Source organism: Schistocerca gregaria, chromosome 2, assembly GCF_023897955.1.
Source record: "Schistocerca gregaria isolate iqSchGreg1 chromosome 2, iqSchGreg1.2, whole genome shotgun sequence".
Lineage (NCBI taxonomy): Eukaryota > Metazoa > Arthropoda > Insecta > Orthoptera > Acrididae > Schistocerca > Schistocerca gregaria.
In genome coordinates this window covers 639,809,125-639,826,110 of record NC_064921.1, presented here as the reverse complement: position 1 = coordinate 639,826,110, position 16,986 = coordinate 639,809,125, and positions in this window count along the sequence as shown.

Here is a 16,986-nt window from a genome sequence, read left to right as displayed (position 1 = left end):
CATTTATCTTGCATTCAGAGTCTCATTGAATTTTTTGAATGATAACTTTTTACGCATATTTATTGTAAATCTGACAGTTTCTACCATAAGTCATTATCAAATGACTCAGTGCCTGTAATACAGCTGCAGTCCACATAGGTACTAGAAATAATAGGTATGCAGTTAGATGGAATTTATTACCGAGGAACTGGCGTCGCAGTGTGTATGTAGAATGGAAGTCGAAATTTGAACTGCTGGAGTTACAATAAATATATGCAGTCAACAGCGAAAATATTTTCACTCGACATATATTTTGCAGTTTGCTATGACATTCGTATGGAAAATGTTACACTTCATGTGAATGAGTAACTGAAGACAATTACAGTTTGAAAAGTGTAATGGCACTAGCAGAATGTGCAGCGAATATTGGAGAAAGCAAACATCGATATACGGAGAAGGGCAGTGTTGAAGGAGCTATCCCACACAGTGGTGTCACGTAGAATGCGCTTTGTGCATTGACTGAGCGTCCAGCCTCATTGTGGATAGCGGATTGTCGAGTTCTTTGTCCGAGAAAGGGGGCAGAAGCAATGCCATCGGCGTACGGGGAACAGTTCCATCAAAAATTCTAGCAGAAACAACTCAAACACATAACAGCGAAATCAAACACACTACTTAGTATTGGTTATTGTAGACACTCTTACGTGATAGTTAAATTTGGTGGCCGAAATACACAGCAAACTATCGGTATGCAGTTTCCTGGCTTCTATCGAATCACAACTATGGAGTTGGCTAGCGGTGAAAGAGAAATTTACGACGCAACAATCTCGCAACGCGCGTCTTGCAGAACTGTGAACTAACGAAGCTCGTTGTCTGCTCTGTTACATGATTCTGTTCATATTAATATAGTTCTTTGGTTTTTACTTTTACATATTTTACGCTACTTGTGCCATGCGCAGCTGGCAAATAGACGTGGTACGCGATAACTTAGTTTCACTCGCAGCTTCGATTTCCAGGGATGTTTGTGACCTCTTTCTGACGTCCCTTATGTTACACTGTTCATGCTAAAGTGATGGAGACGTTGGAACGTAATAGCTAAAATTAAACAGAATAACTCATAATTCATCAGACAAATGTAAACTGTTCTCCACGGTTTCCTTTGAATATTTCTCGATTACGAACTGGTAGCTAGCAAAGAACACATTACTAATGAAGCGAACAGCAACGGAAAATCTTTCAGTGTACATTGTTTTCGTGGGTACTGTCATCTAGCGCCTTTGTTTTGTCGTGCTCGGAATAACAAATGACTAGTTTTCTCTGAATCGTTACACCATTTACAAATTCCGATTTCTATATCTGATTATGTATGTACTCTGAACGACACTTTTAAGCGCACGTTGTCACTCTCAACTTTCATTCCACATCCGAAACAAGTGTCATGATACATATGAAACTGGAGATCTTTCATAACGTAGAAGGGAATTCTTCGACGTGAATTTTGTGAAATTTAACACCTTGCTACAGTGAAAATGTTAATGCAGGAAAGTGACATCGTAATTAGCAATGACTGTGTTTTTTCCACTTCTTTTTCTAGAACTTTTTTTGTAATTTGCGATACATTTTGAACAGAAAATGAGTCATGAATACGAGGCCTCTATGCACTCGAAGAAAACATCCTCATAACTGACTGAATCAAAAGTCAAATACGCTGCCTTCGTTGGGCCACAGATTCGAGAGTTTTAAGCGTTTCGTGATGATGAGATGCCTGCCTCTGAAAGATTGAAAATATTTTTTCCAATTTCTTCGGAAATAAAAGAGCACAAAATTACAAAAATTCTTGTGCGTGAATTGCAGACGTGTTATGAGGAGCTTGGCTGTAACATGTCTTGAAATACATTTCCTTCCTACCCACCACAACTTCTCTGAAAACCGCAGAGCGGTTTCTGATGAATTTGCAGTCATAGAGAAGACTTTGGAGGGCAGTGAACGACAGTTATTTTTTAAAACTATTGCTTGGCTTTTGCTAAGGAGCCGCAGATGTAACATTCAAGCAAAAGGAGCTGATTTATAGTTTCATAAGAAATTCTCCAAATTGTTAGATCAGAACGTAATCGATGGAAAAAGTGTGTATGGCACTGAATATCATATACTCTAGCTGTATCAACTCTTAATTTCGTTATTAATTAATAGTGATGAAAACACATTTACCTAATAATCATGGCAAGGTAAACAGCAGAAACATGCACTATTGGTCCACTGACTGCGTTGGCTTTGTCAGCTAGAACGTCAGTGTCCATAGAGTGTAAAAGTATATAGTGGGATAGCGACCCATCAGCTCATAGACCCGTTTTTCATAGACGAAACACTGAACGCGCACAAGCATCGCAACCTCCTAACAGACATTACTCCTCGGTTGCTAGAAGACGTTCCTCTGCAGACTGGGAGGAACCTCTGGTACCAACATGATGGCTGTCCAGCACGTAGTACACAAAGGTTTACAGCATGTCTTCAAGATTTTTTTCCACATCTTTGGATTCGACGCAGAGGTACTGTACATTGACCAGCCCGTTCCCCGGGTTTGACGCCTGTAGACTTTTTCCTGTGGGGAGATGTGAAAGATGCTGTCTGCAAGGGCATACCAACTACGCTCGATGATATGCAACGATGTATTACTGCAGCCTACTCGGACATATCTGCTGAAATGTAAGCACGTGTGCAGCAGTCATTCTATACAAGACTGGAAGCGTGTATCGCAGCTATCCGTGGTCATTTTGAACACAAACTGTGGTGCTCAGTTGTCCCGTTACTGATCAGAATCCATATAACTAGTGTATGCACTTGTGCTGTTCCTTAATATTACCACAAGTATCGGTGTGGGAAATTTTCGAAAGATAAAATATCATAAACAACTCGCATTAGAATCCTGCAACAAAACACCATTGAGGTTATGTTTTAGCCCAATTTTAGCCTGTTAATGTCAATGGGTATTGTTGCATTTAAAAAGTTTATGTTTCCAATCTGCTCGTTGACAAACAACAATAACCCCTGACTACCAAACCATTCTGTGAAAACCATGCATCTACAAGGTGTTTCTGTAAGAGCGTCCAAAACTGTAATAGGGCACAGAGAATGCCACACTGAACAATTTGAGGCATGGAAGCTGGGGTCGGAGAAGCCAGCTTAAGAATATAATGAAGTAACCTTGTCTACCGCTTTGTCTAGCAATACTCTTTTTCAGCTTATTTACAACTGACATGCGTACAAGCTTACAAGTACTGTGCCGTTTATTTATATGTACATTTTTTTTTATTTTCTGCAAGGAAATAAGGAATGTAGCTTGGATACTAGGAAGTGTACCTGGCCGTCTGAACGCGCACTTGTACTTGAGGTTCGTGCAAAAAGTTCCACGCACATTGTCGGAGAATGTTCCCTTGATTGACGTGAGAGGATGTGAACAGAACGTGACGGCGCACCGCCTCACTTCAATGGGACGTCTGCAACCATCTCAGTGCTGTATTTCCTGGTCGCTGGAGCTCCTATTCCAAGGTCTGCGAGGTCTCCTGACCCGAATCCCCTTGATTATTTCCTGCGGGGACATCTAAAGTCTCTTGTGTGAGGCCCCAGTGCATATGGAGACGGAATTAGCTGGCAGAATTGTAGGTGCCTGTGATGTAATTCGAAGCACACCAGGTTGAGTGAGAATCTTGTTCGCCGATGTCGTGCTTCATTGAGATTTATGGCCTTTAGTTTCAGCACATTTTGTAAGATATAGTACAAATGGTACATTCATTGTGTCAGTGATGGTATTTGCAATTAATGTAAGTAAAAGATACACAGTAATGTGATTTTACTCCTATTACCTCCTTAAGTTGGCTTCTTCAACCCCAGGTTCCATGCCTCAAATTGCTCACTGAAATAATCTCTATATCACGTTAAATGTGTGCACGCTCTTACGGAAACGCTCTGTACAACACTTCCCAGTCCCGCAATATTTGCGGTGCAAGTATGATCCATGATTATGATATCTTGCATTTGCAGATCCGCTGATTATGATACGGACAATAAATGGAAGGACCCGCCACAGATCTCAGGAGACATACCATTGCGTCGCCACCAACACGAGCGGCCGGTCATGGTTTCCGCCGCTTATCAGCTTCACGGCGCGATGAAGTCGCTCGCTTTACGGCGTCGTTCGTTCTGTGTAACGGCGCTCTGCCACGCTAAAAGGCTATGATTTCATGTAGCTGCCACCGTCTGCGAGGTCATCTATTGTGCTTCATGCTTGTGGCGCCAGTATTACAGCATACTGTTAAACGAAGAAGATATGTACAGATCCATAGTTAATTTTACACCGGATATAAACACGAAAAAAATTTACGTCTTGAGCTATGAGTCTACACCAAAAATATTTTTAAAGACTAGTTTTTATCATAGCATTTCAGCAAGATTATATAGAGGTTCTAAATTTTCAGTTAATCTTCTATGAGCTGCATTCACAGATTTCCTTTATAATGTTTTAAACAGAGGTTACTAATGTTTCCCTCTTGCCTTACAGGAAATGTTCATATATAGCTTTCGGTATAGTCCCCTTTGTTCCGCATTACATATTGTCCACCCAATCGTGTGCTGTACACATGTGTCAAAAACTTTATTTTGAATATTTCCAGAATTCAACGACGATTAAAAATTTCACTCCTGTTTAGTGGCTGTAGAGAATTTCATATCAAACAATAGGCCTACAAGTGTTGTCTTTTGAGTGGATCAAATGGAAATACGTACAGTGATGATGGAACACGCAGTCTTCATCCATACACTCTACCATTTACGGGCAACTGCTCTACCATATTTTTCTTTTTTATTCTTGTCGTTTCGTTCGCTATTGTTCGTTGCACTTGGTCGGGATGGAAGTCACATGACACCTGTTGAAGCTCAACGTTGATCCCTTGAGTCAGCTGTATATATATATATATATATAACGTATGGCACCCAGCCGTCCGAGCGAGCACGCTGAGCTACCGTGCCGGGTCCACTGAGCTACCCAGACACGACTCACGCTGCCCGCCCTCACAGCTTCACTTCCGCCATCCACCAGTAGGCCTACCTCGTCTCATACCTTCCAGGCATCGCAACAGCTGTCCTACGAATCTTGCAAGACTAGTACTCCTCGAAAAACGGACATTGTCAAGACCAGTTTGCCCACAGCATGCCGAATGTACCCAGAATGAAATTTTCATTACACAACTCAGTGTGCGCTGATATTAAACTATCTGGCAGGTTAAAAATGTGTGCTCGACCGATACTCCGACTCGGAATCTTTGTCTTTTACCGGCAAGTAAAACTGGGAGCGCGCGGGAGGCAGAGAGGGTGGGGGGGGGGGGGGGGGGGGTTCATCTGCGAGGAAGCCTATACTCCGCTGTACAATGAAAATCTCATCACGGTACCCTTTACTCTGTTAACGCAACATCTCTGAGTTTGCAGTGAGCTACTACTTTACTTTCCGCAGTGTTGTTGTTGTTGTCGTCTACAGTCCTGAGACTGGTTTGATGCAGCTCTCCATGCTACCCTATCCTATGCAAGCTTCTTCATCTCCCAGTACTTACTGCAACCCACATCCTTCTGAATCTGCTTAGTGTATTCATCTCTTGGTCTCCCTCTACGATTTTTACCCTCCACACTGCCCTCCAATGCTAAATTTGTGATCCCTTGATGCCTCAGATCATGTCCTACTAACCGGTCCCTTCTTTTTGTCAAGTTGTGCCACATACTCCTCTTCTCCCCAATACTATTCAATACCTCCTCATTAGTTACGTGATCTACCCACCTAATCTTCAGCATTCTTCTGTAGCACCACATTTGAAAGGTTCTATTCTCTTCTTGTCCATTCCATTAATCGTCCATGTTTCACTTCCATACATGGCTACACTCCATACAAATACTGTCAGAAATGACTTCCTGACACTTAAATCTATACTCGATGTTAACAAATTTCTATTCTTCAGAAACGCTTTCCTTGCCATTGCCAGTCTACATTTAATGTCTTCTCTAATTCGACAATCATCAGTTATTTTGCTCCCCAAATTACAAAACTCCAATACAACTTTAGTGTCTAATTTCCTCAGCGTCACCCGACTTAATTCGACTACATTCTATTACCCTCGTTTTGATTTTGTTGATGTTCATCTTATATCCTCCTTTCAAGACACTGTCCATTCCATTCAACTGCTCTTCGAAGTCCTTTGCTGTCTCTGACAGAATTACAATGTCATCGGTGAACCTCAAAGTTTTTATTTCGTCTCCATGGATTATAATACCTAATCCGAATTTTTCTTTTGTCTCCTTTACTGCTTGCTCAATATACAGATTGAATAAGATCGAGGGAGAATACAACAATGTCTCACTCCCTTCCCAACTACTGCTTCTCTTTCATGCCCCTCGACTCTTATAACTGTAATCTGGTATCTGTACAAATTGTAAATAGCCTTTCGCTCCCTGTATTTTACCCCTGCCACCTTTAGAATTTGAAAAAGAGTATTCCAGTCAACATTGTCAAAAGCTTTCTCTAAGTCTACAAATGCTAGAAACGTAGGTTTGCCTTTGCTTAATTTTTATTCTAAGATAAGTCTTAAGGTCTGTATTGCCTCACGCGTTCCAATATCTCTACCGAATCCAAATTTATCTTCCCCGAGGTCGGCTTCTACCAGTTTTTCCATTCGTCTGTAAAGAATTCGTGTTAGTATTTTGCAGCTGTGACTTATTAAACTGATAGTTCGGTAATTTTCACATCTGTCAGCACCTGCTTTCTTTTGGGATGGGAATTGTTATATTCTTCTTGAAGTCTGAGCGTGTTTCACCTGTCTCATACATCTTGCTCACCTGGTGGTAGAGTTTTGTCATGACTGGCTCTCCCAAGGCCGTCAGTAGTTCTAATCGAATACTGTATACTCCAGGGGCCTTGTTTCGACTCTGTTCTTTCAGTGCTCTCTCAAACCCTTCACGCAGTATTGTATCTCCCTTTTAATCTTCATGTACATCCTATTCCATTTCCATAATATTGTCCTCAAGTACATAGCTCTTGTATAGACCCTCTATATACTCCTTCCACCTTTCTGCTTTCCATTCTTTGCTTAGAACTGGGTTTCCATCTGAGCTCTTGATATCCATACAAGTGGTTCTCTTGTCTCAAAAGGTCCCTTTAATTTTCCTGTAGGCAGTATCCATCTTACCCCTAGTGAGATAAGCCTCTATATCGTTACATTTGTCCTCTAGCCATCCCTGCGTAGCCATTTTGCACTTCCTGTCGATCTCATTTTTGAGACGTCTGTATTCCTTTTGCCTGCTTCACTTACTGCATTTTTATATTTTCTCCTTTCGTCAATTAAGTTCAATATTTCTTCTGCCCCCCCCCCCCCCCCATGAACCATGGACCTTGCCATTGGTGGGGAGGCTTACGTGCCTCAGCGATACAGATAGCCGTACCGTAGGTACAACCACAACGAAGGGGTATCTGTTGAGAGGCCAGACAAACGTGTGGTTCCTGAAGAGGGGCAGCAGCCTTTTCAGCAGTTGCAAGGGCAACAGTCTGGATGATTGACTGATCTGGCCTCGTAGCAATAATCAAAACGGCCATGCTGCGCTGGTACTGCGAACGGCTGAAAGCAAGGGGAAACTAGGCCCGTAATTTTTCCCGAGGGCAAGCAGCTTTACTGTATGATTAAATGATGATGGCGTCCTCTTGGATAAAATATTCCTAAGGTAAAATAGTCTCCCATTCGGATCTCCGGGCGGGGACTACTCAAGTGGACGTCGTTATCAGGAGAAAGAAAACTGGCGTTCTACGGATCGGAGCGTGGAATGTCAGATCCCTTAATTGGGCAGGTAGGTTAGAAAATTTAAAAAGGGAAATGGATGGGTTAAAGTTAGATATAGTGGGATTTAGTGAAGTTCGGTGGCAGGAGGAACAAGACTTTTTGTCAGGTGACTACAGGGTTATAAACACAAAATCAAAAAGGGTGATGCAGGAGTAAGTTTAATAATGAATAGAAAAATAGGAATGCGGGTAAGCTACTACAAGCAGCATAGTGAACGCATTATTGTGGCCACGACAGATACGAAGCCCACACCTACTATAGTAGTAGAAGTTTATATGCCAACTGGCTCTGCAGATGACGAAAAAATTGAAGAAATGTATGATGAAATAGAAGAAATTATTCAGATACTGAAGGGAGACAAAAATTTAATAGTCATGGGTGACTGGAATTCAAGTGTAGGAAAAGGGAGAGACGGAAACATAGTAGGTGAATATGGATTGGGGATAAGAAACGAAAGAGGAAGCAGCCTGGTAGAATTTTGCACAGGGCATAACTTAATCATAGTTTACACTAGGTTCAAGAATCATAAAAGAAGGTTGTATACATGAATAACACTAGAGATACTAAAAGGTATCAGATAGATTATATAATGGTAAAACAGAGATTTAGGAACAAGGTTTTAAATTGTAAGACATTTCCAGGGGCAGATGTGGACTCTGACCACAATCTATTGGTTATGAACTGTAGATTAAAACTGAAGAAACTGCAAAAAGGTGGGAATTTAAGGAGATGGGACCTGGATAAACTGAAAGAATCAGGGTTTCAGGGAGACCAGAAGGGAACAATTGACAGGAATGGTGGAAAGAAATGCGGTAGAAGAAGAATGGGTAGCTTTGAGGGATGAAGTAGTAAATGCAGCAGAGAATCAAGTAGGTAAAAAGACGAGAGCTAGTAGAAATCCTTGGGTAACAGAAGAAATATTGACTTTAATTGATGAAAGGAAAAAATATAAAAATGCAGTAAATGAAGCAGGCAAAAAGGAATACAAACGTCTCAAAACTGAGATCGACAGGAAGTGCAAAATGGCTAAGCAGGGATGGCTAGAGGACAAATGTAAGGATAAGAGGCATATCTCAATAGGGGTAAGATAGATACTGCTTACAGGAAAATTAAAGAGACCTTTGGAGATAGGAGAACCACTTGTATGAACATCAAGAGCTCAGATGGAAACCCAGTTCTAAGCAAAGAAGGGAAAGCAGAAAGGTGGATGGAGTATATAGAGGGTCTTTACAAGAGCGATGTACTTGAGGACAATATTATGGAAATGGAATAGGATGTACATGAAGATTAAATGAGAGATATGATATTGCGTGAAGAATTTGACAGAGCACTGAAAGATCTGAGTCGAAAAAAGGCCCCCAGAGTAGACAACATTCCATTGGAACTACTGACGGCCTTGGGAGAGCCAGTCCTGACAAACCTCTATAATCTGGTGTGCAAGATGCATGAAACAGGCGAAATACCCTCAGACTTCAAGAAGAATATAATAATTCCAATCCCAAAGAAAGCAGGTGTTGACAGGTGTGAAAATTACCGAACAATCAGTTTAATAAGCCACAGCTGCAAAATACTAACGCGAATTCTTTTCAGGCGAATGGAAAAACTGGTTGATACGGACCTCGGGGAGGATCAGTTTGGATTCCGTAGAAATGTTGGAACACGTGAGGCGATACTGACCTTACGACTTATCTTAGAAGAAAGATTAAGCAAATGCAAACCTACGTTTCTAGCATTTGTAGACTTAGAGAAAGCTTTTGACAATACTGACTGGAATACTCTCTTTCAAATTCTAAAGGTGGCAGGGGCAAAATGCAGGGAGCGAAAGGCTATTTACAATTCGTACAGAAAACAGATGGCAGTTATAAAAGTCGAGGGGCATGAAAGGGAAGCAGTGGTTGGGAAGGGAGTAAGACAGGGTTGTAGCCTCTCCCCGATGTTATTCAATCTGTGTATTGAGTAAGCAGTAAAGGAAACAAAAAAAAATATCGGAGTAGGTATTAAAATCCACGGAGAAGAAATAAAAACTTTGAGGTTTGCCGATGACATTGTAATTCTGTCAGAGACAGCAAAAGACTTCGGAGAGCAGTTGAATGGAATATACAGTGTCTTGAAAGGAGGATATAAGATGAACATCAACAAAAGCAAAACGAGGATAATGGAATGTAGTCGAATTAAGTCGGGTGATGCTGAGGGAATTAGATTAGGAAATGAGACACTTTAAGCAGTAAAGGAGTTTTGCTATTAAGGAAGCAAAATAACTGATGATTGTCGAAGTAGTGAGGATATAAAATGTAGACTGGCAATGGCAAGGAAAGCGTTTCTGAAGAAGAGAAATTTGTTAACATCGTGTATAGATTTAAGTGTCAGGAAGTCATTTCTGAAAGTATTTGTATGGAGTGTAGCCATGTATGGAAGTGAAACATGGACAATAAATAGTTTGGACAAGAAGAGAATAGAAGCTTGCGAAATGTGGTGCTACAGAAGAATGCTGAAGATATATGGGTAGATCACATAACTAATGAGGACGTATTGAATAGGATTGGGGAGAAGAGAATTTTGTGGCACAACTTGACCAGAAGAAGGGATCGGTTGGTAGGACATGTTCTGAGGCATCAAGGGATCACCAATTCTGCATTGTAGGGCAGTGTGGACGATAAAAATCGTAGAGGGAGACCAAGAGATGAATACACTAAGCAGATTCAGAAGGATGTAGGTTGCAGTAGGTACTGGGAAATGAAGAAGCTTGCACAGGATAGAGTAGCATGGAGAGCTGCATCAAACCAGTCTCAGGACTGAAGACCACAACAGCAACAACATCTCTTCTGTTACCCAAGGAGTTCTACTAGCCCTCGTCTTTTTACCTACTTGATCCTCTGCTGCCTTCACTATTTCATTCGTCAAAACTACTTCATCTCTCAGAGCTACTCAATCTTCTTCTACTGTACTTCTTTCCCCCATTCCTGTCAATTGTTCCGCAGTGTAACAAAATGTAAATGTCGTATGTTGTTATTGACTGGGATTTTCCACGGGTTGGGTTGAGCAGCCCGATTGCGTAGGTACTCTTCTTCTGCTCGTTTTGACCCCTTTCCTTGCGGGCCTGTGTCTTAGTAGATGAGTGTAGTGGATGCGTCTATGGTGTGCTGTTACGATGAGAGAAGGGAGGATGTGAAACATAGTGCTGGCACATAGCCAACTCCTCTGTAATAGCACCAATGGTGCCACCAAGCTCAACTTCCCGAACCGATGGACGGATTATCATTTACAACCCTCCACGCCTCGCTTCATGAACTGTGGCAAACGCTGGTGACGGGAAACTTCACAGCTTCACTTCGTCTCCATTTATATCAAAATACTTACAGTGAAAATTTCGTCCACCACACGGATTTGAACCGCCTTGCCTCAGAGTCGAGAATCACGCAGGGGGAAGAGCTAGCGAGTTTGGTTGCGCATGAGATTGTGATGGGTTACGGGTCATTATGTTAACGTACTTTACTAGGCCCGTGCCAGCTGAGAAAGTCTACTTGAAACTACCTCCAGCGATTGATGCTTCTACTACTCTCGTGAGTTTCTGTCACATGGATCCGACACGTATGAAGGTTATCTAATATTATCTTAGTGTATAATTCGCTTGTTTCGTCAGTATGTGTGACTGCACAATGGTATCGATACATTAAATCGTTGTTTCAGGGCAGAGTACTATTGAGTCGGTCCAAGCAGTCGAAGAAAGCATTCGACAAATGCTCGAACCTTCGTGAAGAAAGAGCTACCTTGTTTATCTGGTTGTGTTTCAAGATGAGGTTGCTGATTATTGCGCCAATAATCCTTGCGACTTACCCTCTTGTTGTCTTCGGCCACTTCTGGTTTCCTAGGCGGTGGTGTCCGCTAAGAAACGGGTGTTAAGAAATATCATAGGCAGTACAGAGGAGAGTCATCTAGGCGGGGAAGCGCGAGTAATTTCTTGGTTCATTCTCCTCGTGTGGACTTGAAATTTTGTGGATATTATCCGTTAAGGGGTGACGCTGCACGTCCATTCTCTACTGGCGATCAGCTCCGATATTTATTGGTTTATTATTATTATTATTACTGGTAGAACATCTGCAAGCATATTTAGTATCTCTGGTACTAAGCTGCAGCTCTACTAGAGCGGATAGCTTATTTTGGTTCGTCTCTCTGTCTTATTAGTTAAAGGAACTATTTTTTTAAATTTATGGCGTGCTTCAGATCGAGCATGTTTTGCACCTGTGCTGCATGACGCTTAATGGAACACACTGAATCGTTACTGGTAAATTAGCTAAACAAATACGGCTCGTTTTAGCTCGTAACTGGTCCATGCTCAGAAGGTATGGTAAAACTGATGCATGATTGTTCATGGGTCTCAGCACTGCTATTGCATGACAGACTTAAGCAAATTTAATAAGCTTACTCTAGTGTAGCACACTATAGTGCGTTGAATATTAGTTGCTGCTTTTGACGTTTGGCTGAATGGAGTGAATCTACGTCGTTGCAAGGTAACACCAAGGACGAGCCGGCTTTCCCTACACGCCGCCAGCAGTCCTGCCTCTGTCGCCACGCTCTACATAAACTGTCATCAGTTGTCGTTGCTGTTGTGATGAATAGAGCTCCGACAATGCAGTGGAGGAAAGCAGACAGTTTGCTCTGGGCAGATAGAAATGTTCCATGGGATAAAATTCAACTTTGTATGTATAAGGTAGAGTTAATGGGACTTACAGTCCTGAACAAGCCAAAAATTGCATCCTACCAGGTCGACGAACTGGCTGACGTTAAATGGCATAATTTCATAAGGCTTTCTACGTATTATGCTCATTTACATCAGGAAGAGAACATACGGCCCTAGGTAAAATGTAATGTGACAAGAAGGAATAAAAATTTACGCTCAGTGGCGATTAAATCCTAACAAAAGAAGCCATTGTAAACATTGTTGCGCGGAACTGGTCTAGAATCAGCCATACCAAGGAGGTAATTGAGGAGAGGGATTTAAGAAAGACTGTGACTATTTCTGAGCAATACGCAAATTCGCCACGTTAAAATCTGCTTCTTTTTCCAGAACACAGCAGAGGTCCACAAACATTCTAATGCAGAAACTGTGACGGAATCCTGAAACAGATAACGTCAAACTAGAAACTGAGGGCAAGATAGGTCAATGCTGTATATATATAGGGTGTTTCAAAAATGACCGGTATATTTGAAACGCCAATACAAACTAAACGAGTAGCGATAGAAATACACCGTTTGTAGCAATATGCTTGGGACAACAGTACATTTTCAGGCAGACAAACTTTCGAAATTACCGTAGTTACAATTGTCAACAACAGATGGCGCTGCGGTCTGGGAAATTCTATAGTACGATATTTTCCACGTATCCACCATGCGTAGCAATAATATGGCGTAGTCTCTGAATGAAATTACCCGAAACCTTTGACAACGTGTCTGGCGGAATGGCTTCACATGCAGATGAGATGTACTGCTTCAGCTGTTCAATTGTGTCTGGATTCTGGCGGTACACGTGGTCTTTCAAGTGTCCCCACAGAAAGAAGTCACAGGGGTTCATGTCTGGCGAATAGGGAGGCCAATCCACCCCGCCTCCTGTATGTTTCGGATAGCCCAAAGCAATCACACGCTCATCGAAATATTCATTCAGGAAATTAAAGACGTCGGCCGTGCGATGTGGCCGGGCACCATCTTGCATAAACCACGAGGTGTTCGCAGTGTCGTCTAAGGCAGTTTGTACCGCCACAAATTCACGAAGAATGTCCAGATAGCGTGATGCAGTAATCGTTTCAGATCTGAAAAATGGGCCAATGATTCCTTTGGAAGAAATGGCGGCCCAGACCAGTACTTTTTGAGGATGCAGGGACGATGGGACTGCAACATGGGGCTTTTCGGTTCCCCATATGCGCCAGTTCTGTTTATTGACGGAGCCGTCCAGGTAAAAATAAGCTTCGTCAGTAAACCAAATGCTGGCCACATGCATATCGCCATCATCAATCCTGTGAACTATATCGTTAGCGAATGTCTCTCGTGCAGCAATGGTAGCGGCGCTGAGGGGTTGCCGCGTTTGAATTTTGTATGGATAGAGGTGTAAACTCTGGCGCATGAGACGATACGTGTACGTTGGCGTCCTTTGGACCGCAGCTGCAACACGGCGAACGGAAACCCGAGGCCGCTGTTGGATCACCTGCTGCACTAGCTGCGCGTTGCCCTCTGTGGTTGCCGTACGCGGTCGCCGTACCTTTGCAGCACGTTCATCCGTCACGTTGCCAGTCCGTTGAAATTTTTCAAACAGATCCTTTATTGTATCGCTTTTCGGTCCTTTGGTTACATTAAACCTCCGTTGAAAACTTCGTCTTGTTGCAAGAAAACTATGTTCTAGGCGGTGGAATTCCAACACCAGAAAAATCCTCTGTTCTAAGTAATAAACCATGTTGTCCACAGCACACTTGCACGTTGTGAACAGCACACGTTTACAGCAGAAAGACGACGTACAGAATGGCGCACCCACAGACTGCGTTGTCTTCTATATCATTCACATCACTTGCAGTGCCATCTGTTGTTGAAAATTGTAACTACTGTAATTTCGAAAGTTTGTCTGCCTAAAAATGTACTGTTGTCCCAAGCATATTGCAAGAAATGGTGTATTTCTATCGCTGCTCGTTTAGTTTTTATTGCCGTTTCAAATACACCGGTCATTTTTGAAACACCCTGTATATAAAAAGCCCATTCTTAGTATAAAACTGAAGTTGTAACTTCTTCATTTATATTGTTGTTCTTAAAAATTACATTATTTCATTGAAGAAATCTGTAGTTGCTTGAATATCGCACTAGGTATTGAAGTTCCACATATTAATCATATGGCAAAATAATCTCCTCTTTGTGTCCTGTCATTTGCCAAAATGGTGTTTCGATATTTCAGACCGCTTATCAGATACGGGGGATTTATGAATATTTCATTCTGGCTTTTCCACTGGCACGTGCATCGCTCACGCATCAGCACACGCTGGCAACTACGCTTCTCTCCACGTGCTCCGTACTGAAATATCAAATGTCGCAACTAATTTTAAACGCACTATAATTAAGTTATCAAGTCACTTGAACTGTTTGCTGTATTAAAATACACTGAGTCTACGGAATTTATGGGATATCGATATCGCGCACAGGCGAAGCTGTCACTCGTACTCAGCTGAATCATGTGAAAAGGTTGCCGATGTGATTTTGGCTGCACCAACGCGGAATGGTAGTGGAACTGAAATATTCCGAAATCTACAGTATCAAAAACGTGCCAAAAATACCAGATTACAGGAATTACATTATGTGATCAAAAGTTTCCGAACACCCACAGTAACATACGTTTTTTCATATTAGGTGCATTGTGCTGCCACCTACTGCCAGGCACTCCATTATCATCGAACTCAGTAGTCATTAGACATTGTTGGAGTGCAGGATGGGGAGCTCCGCGTAACCAACGGAAATTGAACGTGGTCAGATGACTGGGTGTCACTTGTGTCATACGTCTGTACACGAGATTACCACACTCCTAAACATCCCTAAGTCCACTGTTTACGATGTGAAAGTGTAGTGGGAGTGTGAAGGGACACGTACAGCACAAAAGCGTACAGGCCGACCTCGTCTGTTTACTGACAGAAACCGCCGACGGTTGAAAAGGGTCGTAATGTTTAATAGGTAGACATCTATTCAGGCCATCACAGAGGAATTGCTAGCTGCATCAGGATCCATTGCTACTACTATGACAGTTAGGAGGGAGGTAATAAAACTTGCATTTCATGGTCGAGCGGCTGCTCACAAGCCACTCATAAGGCTGGTAAATGTCAAACGGTACATCGCTTGGTGTACGGAGCTTAAGCATTGAGCGATGGAACAGTGAAAAAAACATTGTGAATTACGGTACACAATCTGGCGAACCGATGGAAGGACGTGGATATGGCGAATTCCCGGTGAACGTCATCTGCCAGCGTGTGTAGCGCCAACAGAAAAATTAGGAGGCGATGGTGTTATGGTGTGGTTGTGTTTGCATGGAGAGAGCTCGCTTTGTTTTGCGTGACACTATTACAGCATATGCCTAGAGTGATGTTTGAAGCACCTTCTTGCTTCCCACTGTTGAAGAGCAATTCGGGGATGGCGGTTGCATCTTTCAACACTATCGAGCACCTGTTCATAATGTACGGCCTATGGCGGAGTGGTTACACGACAGTAACATCTCTGTAATGGACTGGCCTGAACAGAGTCCTGACCTGAATCCTATAGAACATCTTTAGGATGTTTTGGAACGCTGACTTCGTCCCAGGCCTTACCGACAGACATCGATACCTGTCCACAGTGCAGCACACTGTGAAGAATGGGCTGCCATTCCCCAAGAAACCTTCCAGCAACTGACTGAACGTAAGACAGCAAGAGTGGAAGCTTCATCGAGGCTAAGGGTGGGACAACACCATACTGAATTACAGCATAACCGATGGAGAGTGCCACGAGCTTGTGAGCCCTTTTTAGCCAGGTGTCCGGATACTTTTGATCACATAGTGTACTGCTCAACTGGGACAACACAGTGGCTGATTGCCTGATCTTAAGGACTGAGAGCAGCGGCGTTTGAATAGAGTTGTCGGTGCTAAGAGACATGCAGTACTGCTTGATATAACCGCAGAAAGCCATGCGGGACGTACGACTAACGTATCCGTTAGGACAGTTAATGGGCTGTGGCAGCAGACGATCAATGTGAGTGCCTTTGCTACAGCACGACAGCTTCTGTGACGTCCCTCGTGGGTTCGTGGCTGTCTCGGTTGGGCCTCATACCACTGGAAAAGCGTGGGCTGATCAGATGGGTCCCGATTTCAGTTGATAAGAGCTGATGGTATATTTCTAGTGTGGTGCAGACGCCACGAAACAATGACGCAAGCTGTCAACAAGGCACAGCGGAGGCTGGTGGTGGCTCAGTTATAGTGTGGGCTGTCTTTACACAAAATGAATTGGGTCCCCAGGTCCAACTGAACCAACTGGAAATGTTTGTGTTCGATCACTTAGAGACCATTTACAGCCTTCATTGACCACATATTGTCTTTCGTGTAAGTAAAGCTGCCTTAGAATGTAAGACCGCACCTTTAGTAGTTTTCTA